We start from the raw sequence: 7,361 nt of genomic DNA on the forward strand, positions 1-7,361 counted from the left end.
AGAACCCTACAGCCTCCAACTGCCAACCAGGAGGAGATCCCAAAGCCCAGGTGGTCAAGCAGGCAAACACCAACAGCTGGACCTCTGAGTGCCTCAGTGAGGGTGGGGGAACCAGTGGAATCCAGCTCACAAAACCACCAGGTGCCTCAGCGTTCCACAGCAAAGGAGTCTCCCAGTGCCTCAGCAGAACTAAGGCAGGCAGCACTGCAAGAGGCCCCAGGCAGATAAACACCCTGCAGCACCCATCTAAAAGGAGCTGAACAAAGCTAAAGGAAGGGAAAAGCAGGCAACCTAGATTTGTCTGAAAGTCCCAGCCTTGCTGATTCCAGCCCAACACCAAGTAAGCTACCAGAACCCTATAGCCTCCAATTGTCAACATAAGAGGCCCCAGCACACAAAGCCAGTGAGCAAGACCTAGGCTCCCAAAACAAGAAGCTTGGGTCAGTGCCCTCTGTTCCGCAGCAGGAGAGCTTAATCTCTTTAAAGGCCAGGGAATAAAGAAACACCATGAGTAAAAAAAAGAAATGTACGATAGATTCATATTATGAGAAGAATGTACATTAAGACAGAAATTCTGAAGAGGACAACATTGTCAACAAACCCACATCTGCAACATCAAAAGGGAATATGAACTGGTCTGAAGTCCAAAAACCCTTTCTTAGAAGAACTCAAGAAGGACTTTAAAAGTTAAATGAGAGAGATAGAGGAGTCCATAAAAAATACAATTGGCCAATTGGAAAAAAAAGTACACTGAAGAAAACAAGTCCCTAGAAAACACAATTGGCCAACTGGAAAAAAAGTACGTTGAAGAAAACAAATCCCTTAAAACTACAATTGGCCAATTGGAGAAGAAAGTACAACATCTAACGGAACAAAACAACATGTTAAAAATTAGAATTGAGCAAATGAAAACTAATGACTCTACGAGAGAGCAAGAATCAGTCAAACAGAAAGAAAAAAAATGAAAAAATATGTGAAAACGTAAAATACCTCATGGGTAAAACAACTGACCTGAAAAATCGATCCAGGAAAGACAATTTAAAAATTATTGGCCTACCTGAAAATCATGATGAAAAAAAGAGCCTGGACAGTATCCTTCAGGAAATCATAAAGGAAAACTGCCCTGAAGTCCTAGAACCAAGAGGTAAAATAACTCTAGAAAGAATCCATTGCTCCCTGCCCAAATTGAAAATGCCAAAGAATATAATAGCTAAATTCCAAAATTAACAGAATAAAGAGAAAATACTGCAAGCAGCCAGAAACAAATGATTTAAATATCATGGAAGCATAGTCAGGATTACACAGGACTTTGCAGCTTCTACATTAAAAGAGCGTACAGCATGGAACATGATGTTCCGCAAAGCAAAGGAGCTTGGAATGCAGCCAAGGATCAACTACCCAATAAAAATGAGTGCGATTTTTCAGGGAAGGAGATAGATATTCAATGAAATAGGGGACTTCCAAACCTTCCTGATAAAAAGACCAGAGCTCAACAAAAAATTTGATCATCAAGTACAAGATTCAAGAGAGACATAAAAAGGTAAATGGGACAGAAAGATACAACATGTTGTTAATAAGGGCAAAATGTTTACATCCGTACAAGGGAAGATGCACTTGCAACTATTGAGAATGGTATTGTTATTATACCATGTTAAAGGAGTATACATAAAGGGGGTGAATATAAGTTGACTTTGATGTAATGATAAAAAAAAAATCTAATCAAGTGGGTTAAATGGGTCCAAGTAAGTGGATTAGTCTGAGCTAAAAAAGTGTACTGAGAAAAGAGGAACCGGACAAGGGTAAATTACATTACAGGAAAAGACACAAAAACCTATTAGAGCAGAGGTAAAGAAGGGAGGGGGATGAGCATTGTTTGAACCTTACTCTCATCAGATTTGGCTCAAGAAGGGAATAACATAATCAGTTAGGTATAAAAATCTAACTTGCCCTATAGGCAGTAGGAAGGAAAAGGGGAAAGAAAAGGGAGGGGCGATAGAAGGGAGGGAAGAAGCAGTAAGGGTAAAGGAGAAGAAAAGGGAAAGGGATAATAGAAGGGAGTTGGGACTGAAGGAGGTGTTGGTCAAAAGCAAAACACTAGTGGGGGGGGGAGAAAGGAGAAAGAAAAGCATAAAGAGAGGGAAAAAAGGATGGAGAAAAAGACACAGATAGTAATCATAACTGTGAATGTAAACGGGATGAACTCTCCCATAAAACAGAAGCATAGAGCAGATTGGATTAAAAACCATAATCCTACAATGTGTTGTTTATAGGAAACACATTTGAAAAAGAGTGACACATACAAGGTTAAGGTAAAAGGCTGGAGCTGAATGTATTATGCTTCAGCTGAAGTAAAAAAAGCAGGGGTAGCAATCCTGACCTCAGGCAAAGCAAAAGCAAAAATAGATCTTATCAAAAGAGATAAGGAAGGAAATTACATCCTGCTAAAAGGCACCATAGACAATGCTAATGAATATAGATGCAAAAATTTTAAACAAAATATTAGTAAATAGATTACAGCAACTTATCACAAGAATAATATACTATGACCAGATATGATTTATACAGGAATGCATGACTGGTTCAATATTAGGAAAACTATCAGCATAATTCATCTTATTAACACCAAAACTAACAGGAACCACATGATCATCTAAATAGATGCAAAAAAAAAGCTTTTGACAAAATACAACACCTATTCCTATTAAAAACACTAGAGCTCATAGGTATAAATGGAAACTTCCTTAAAATAATAAATAGCATCTGTCTAAAACCTTCAGCAAGCATAATATGTAATGGAAACAAGCTAGAAGCATTTCCAACAAGATCGGGAGAAAAACGAGGATTTCCATTATCACCACTGTTCTTCAATACCATACTAGAAATGTTAGCTTTAGCAATAAGAGAAGAAAAAGAAATTGAAGCTATTAGAATAGGCAAAGAAGAAACAAAGCTATCACTCTTTGCAGATGACATGATGATATACTTGGAGAATCCTAGAGAATCAAATAAAAAACTACTTGAAATAATAAACAACTTTAGCAAAATTGCAGGCTATAAAATAAACCCACATAAATAATCAGCCTTTTTATATATTACCAACAAAGCTCAACAGCAAGAGATAGAAAGAGAAATTGCATTTAAAATTACTGTAGACATTACAAAATATTTAAGAGTCTACCTACTGAAACAAACGCCGGAACTCTATGAACACAATTACAAAACAATTTTCACACAAATAAAATCAGATCTAAATAACTGAAAAACATCAGTTGTTCATGGGTAGGCTGAGTTAATATAATAAAAATGCAGGGGGAGATGGCCGAGCCTATTCCAGATCTTAAATTGTATTATACAGCAGCAATCATCAAAATTGCTTGGTACTGGCTAAGCAATAAAGTGGTGGATCAGTGGAATAGGTTAAATATTCAAGACACAGTAGTCAATGACTATAGTAATATATTATTTGATAAACCCAAAGACTCCAGCTTCTGGGATAAGAAATCACTCTTTGAAAAAAACACTGCTGGGAAAACTGGAAAAGAGTATGGCAGAAACTAGGCATAGACCAAAATCTGACACCAAAAGCCAAAACAAAGTCAAAATGGGTTCATGACTTAGATATAAAGGATGATACTATAAACAAACTGGGAGAGCAAGGAATAGTTTGCCTGTCAGACCTATAGAGAACAGAAGAATTCATGACCAAACAGGAGATAAAGAACATTACAAAAAGCAAAATGAATAAATTTAATTGCATTAAATTGAAAAGGTTTTGCATAAACAAAGTTAATGCAACTAAGATTAGAAGAAAGATAGAAAATTGGGAAAGAATTTTTACAACCAGTCTCTTTGATAAGGGCCTCATTTCTAAAATATATAGAGAATTAAGTCAAATTTATAAGAATACAAGTCATTCCCCAATTGATAAATAGTCAAATGATATGAACAGACAATTCTCAGATGAAGAAATTAAAGCCATCTATAGTCATATGAAAAAATGCTCTAAATCACTGTTGATTAGAGAAATGCAAATCAAAACAATTCTGAGGTACTACATCACACCTCTCAGATTGGCCAACATGACAAAACAGGAACATGATAAATATTGGAGAAAATGTGAGAAAATTGGAACACTAATGCATTGTTGGTGGAGTTGTGAAATGATCCAACCATTTTGGAGAGCAATTTGGAACTATGCCCAAAGGCCTATAAAAATGTGCATACCCTTTGACACAGCAATAGCACTTCTAGGGCTATATCCCAAAGAGATCATACAAATGGGAAAAGGAACCACATGTACAAAAATATTCATAGCAGATCTTTTTGTGGTGGCAAAGAATTGGAGATTGAGAGGGTGCCCATCAATTGGGGAATGGCTGAACAAGTTGTGGTATATAAATGTGATGGAATACTATTGTGCTGTATGAAATGATAAACAGGCTGACTTCAGAAACACCTGGAAAGACTTATATGGTCTAATGCTGAGTGAAGTGAGCAGAACCAAGAGAATGTTGTACACAATAACAACCACGTTGTGTGATGACTAATATGGATAACCTTAACCCTTCCTGTCAAGGCAAGGATCTAAGACATCTCCAGAGGCCTTGTGATGGAAAATGCTATCCACGTCCAAAGAAAGAACTATGGAAGTTGAATTGCTTTTTTTTTTCTTTTCTGTGGAGTTTTGTTTCCTCTTTCTGATGGTTCCTCCTATTGGTTTTAATTTTTACTTACAACATCACTAATGTGAAAATACGTTTAATATGAATGTAAATGTATAGCCTATATCAGATTGTGTGCCTTCTTGGGGAGGGTGGGGGGGAGGAAGGTGGAGAAAAATTTTAAACTCAAAAGCATATGGAAGTGATTATTGATAAATCAAAATAAATTAATTTAAAAAAAGAAAGACATGAAGTTGATGAAATCACCAAGTGAAGAAGAGTGGCCTCAGGTCTAAACCTTGAGCAACACCTATGGTTAGAGGGCATGATCTGGATGAGGATCCAGCAAAGGAGATTAAGAAGGAGTGCTCAGAGAGTTTGGAGGAGAATCAGGAGAGAGTAGTATCTTCAGAGTATTAAGGAAGAGAGAATGATCAACAGTGTCATAGGCTGCAGAGAGGTCAGCAATAAGTGTAAATCCTGTCCCAAAACCCTTTGGTATGAGATTTTCTCCTCATTGGTGGGAGATGAATGTCCTACCCTGCAAGAGAGGTGATGCAGAATTGGCAAGAGTGGGAGAACTCCAGATTTCACATGTTGTTCAGGACTTTTCAAGTTTCAGGTCATTTTGGGCATTTCTGGCTTCCATTTCTGAGAAGGAAGATGGGAGAAGCCAACCCAACTTCAGGTTGCTGAGTGAAAAGACTCTGGAAAGGAATTGGCAGTCTCCATCACATCCCCACCCCTAGCTCACTACACTAGAGACTTTGGGGAGTTTCCGCTTGGGTGAGATCTGGGACTTTCTCTCTTATTTCAACTGAATTACTTCACTCCCAATTTGAGAACTCTTCACTCTGCATTGTCTGGTGTATTTTTACTATGTATATTTTTTCTGATTTGTTTTGCCATCAGTTCGGATTAATGGGGTTTCTTTGCTATCTGCTATGTGTGTATTCATTATATAACTCATATTTAGTCAAATCCTGAACATAAAGCTTGGGGCCCTCCTTTCCCTATTAGGGGAGAGAAATTAGTAGTTTACCTTAAACTTGAAAACTACATCCCCTAAACTAATAATTTTTAAAGATTCAGATAGCTATAATACTAGCCAGTACCCACTCTGAAGAGAGCAGAGTGGCCAAGCTCCTGTCCCCAAATGCCTGCTTTACCTCTTGGCAGGAATTAAAGTCTCCCTTGGAGAGGGGTGGGTGAAGTACAGACTAGAGATGTCTACTCCACCTCCCTTTAAGCCATACAGTAACACCCCCATGCTACATATAGGTGATATATATTTTCCATAAAATGTTCCCATCATTGCTTCAAGGAAAATCTGAATCTGCAGGAAGGTTCTCTGTAAAGAATTATGTGACACCAAATTCCAATTCAAAGGTCAAGCTATCATAATTTTTAATATCAAAAAAATTATGCTGACCTTAATAAGTGATTACCTTGAGTATAGTCTTACTAGTCACTTTCATTTGAATAAGATGGTTAAAATGGATGCAAAATACATTTGCAAATACATAGGAATTCTTGACTTTATAACTTATGGAGCAAACTAGCATGCCATAAACTTAAATTAGGAGATTCATCAAGGGATTCCAAGTACTCAAGGAAATTGATTCTCCCCCAAAATGAAGACAAAGAACATATATTTTTCTCCCCTCTGTAGGAGATCATTATATCCTCTATGACTAGAACAAGAGAATTGAGCTAAATATGTGACACATAAAAATAGATTTGGATACAGACACATGTAGATACAGACACAGATATACAGACCCAGATGTAGGTACAGACAGAGGGGAGGTAAGAATATATTCTGGGGCAAGAGACAGAAGAGCCAGTCCCATGGCAGATGAGATATACAGATAGATATAGAAGTATAGATAGAGCTCTTTTAGTCAACTTTAGTCAAGACTAAGAGTTGCAGAGAAGATGGCAACCTGAATTAGCTGAAGAGTTCCCAATATCAATGAAATCCAAGGTTGAGCACCTATCCTCTATTTTTTAGGTAGGTATTAGTATAAGTTCTGAAAATGTCCAGCACTCTTTCCAAGTACATTCAGGAGAAATCCTAGGGCTAGATGTAAAACAGGTACTTCCTAATAGACTAGACTATTCCTTTTATCTAAAGCAACTTGTGGACACTATAAGACAGTAGTAAATTTTGCAGTCCTTGAGTTTAATTTTTAGTGAAAAAGTATGATAAAATAAATTGAACTAAAATGCTAGCTTTTTTCTTTTTCCTGACAGTTTTTTTCACTTCTTGCTTTCATTTTCTTCCCATTCTTCTAGTCTCTATCCCATCCTTCTGACCTTGATGTGATTGACTAGTCAGTTCACTAGTTAAATAACTCTTCTGACCCTCAATTTCCCCAATTTTGCTCCCAACTGAAAGTTTGAGAGGTACAATATAAAAATTGAATTTGGGCATTCAGATACTAGGAATTAAACAAGGAGAAAATATGAATGATCAGTGATGACTTAATGAAGGCAAATGAGCTGAAAAGACTAAGGGAGAAGGAATAGAAGGAACCCTTGGTTTGTTACATATGTCATGAATGATTTTCAGTAACACACATGGTGGTTGCCACTACACCACTGCCCTATGCAAATGTGTTTTTTTAAGTTGTTTTAATGCTATTTCCCTTCACAAGGAATTAGAGTTAGTTCCTTCATGCTGACTATCCAAAGCCA

This window comes from Vombatus ursinus, unplaced genomic scaffold (assembly GCF_900497805.2).
Source record: "Vombatus ursinus unplaced genomic scaffold, bare-nosed wombat genome assembly UNPS02015062.1, whole genome shotgun sequence".
NCBI classification, from domain to species: Eukaryota; Metazoa; Chordata; class Mammalia; order Diprotodontia; family Vombatidae; genus Vombatus; species Vombatus ursinus.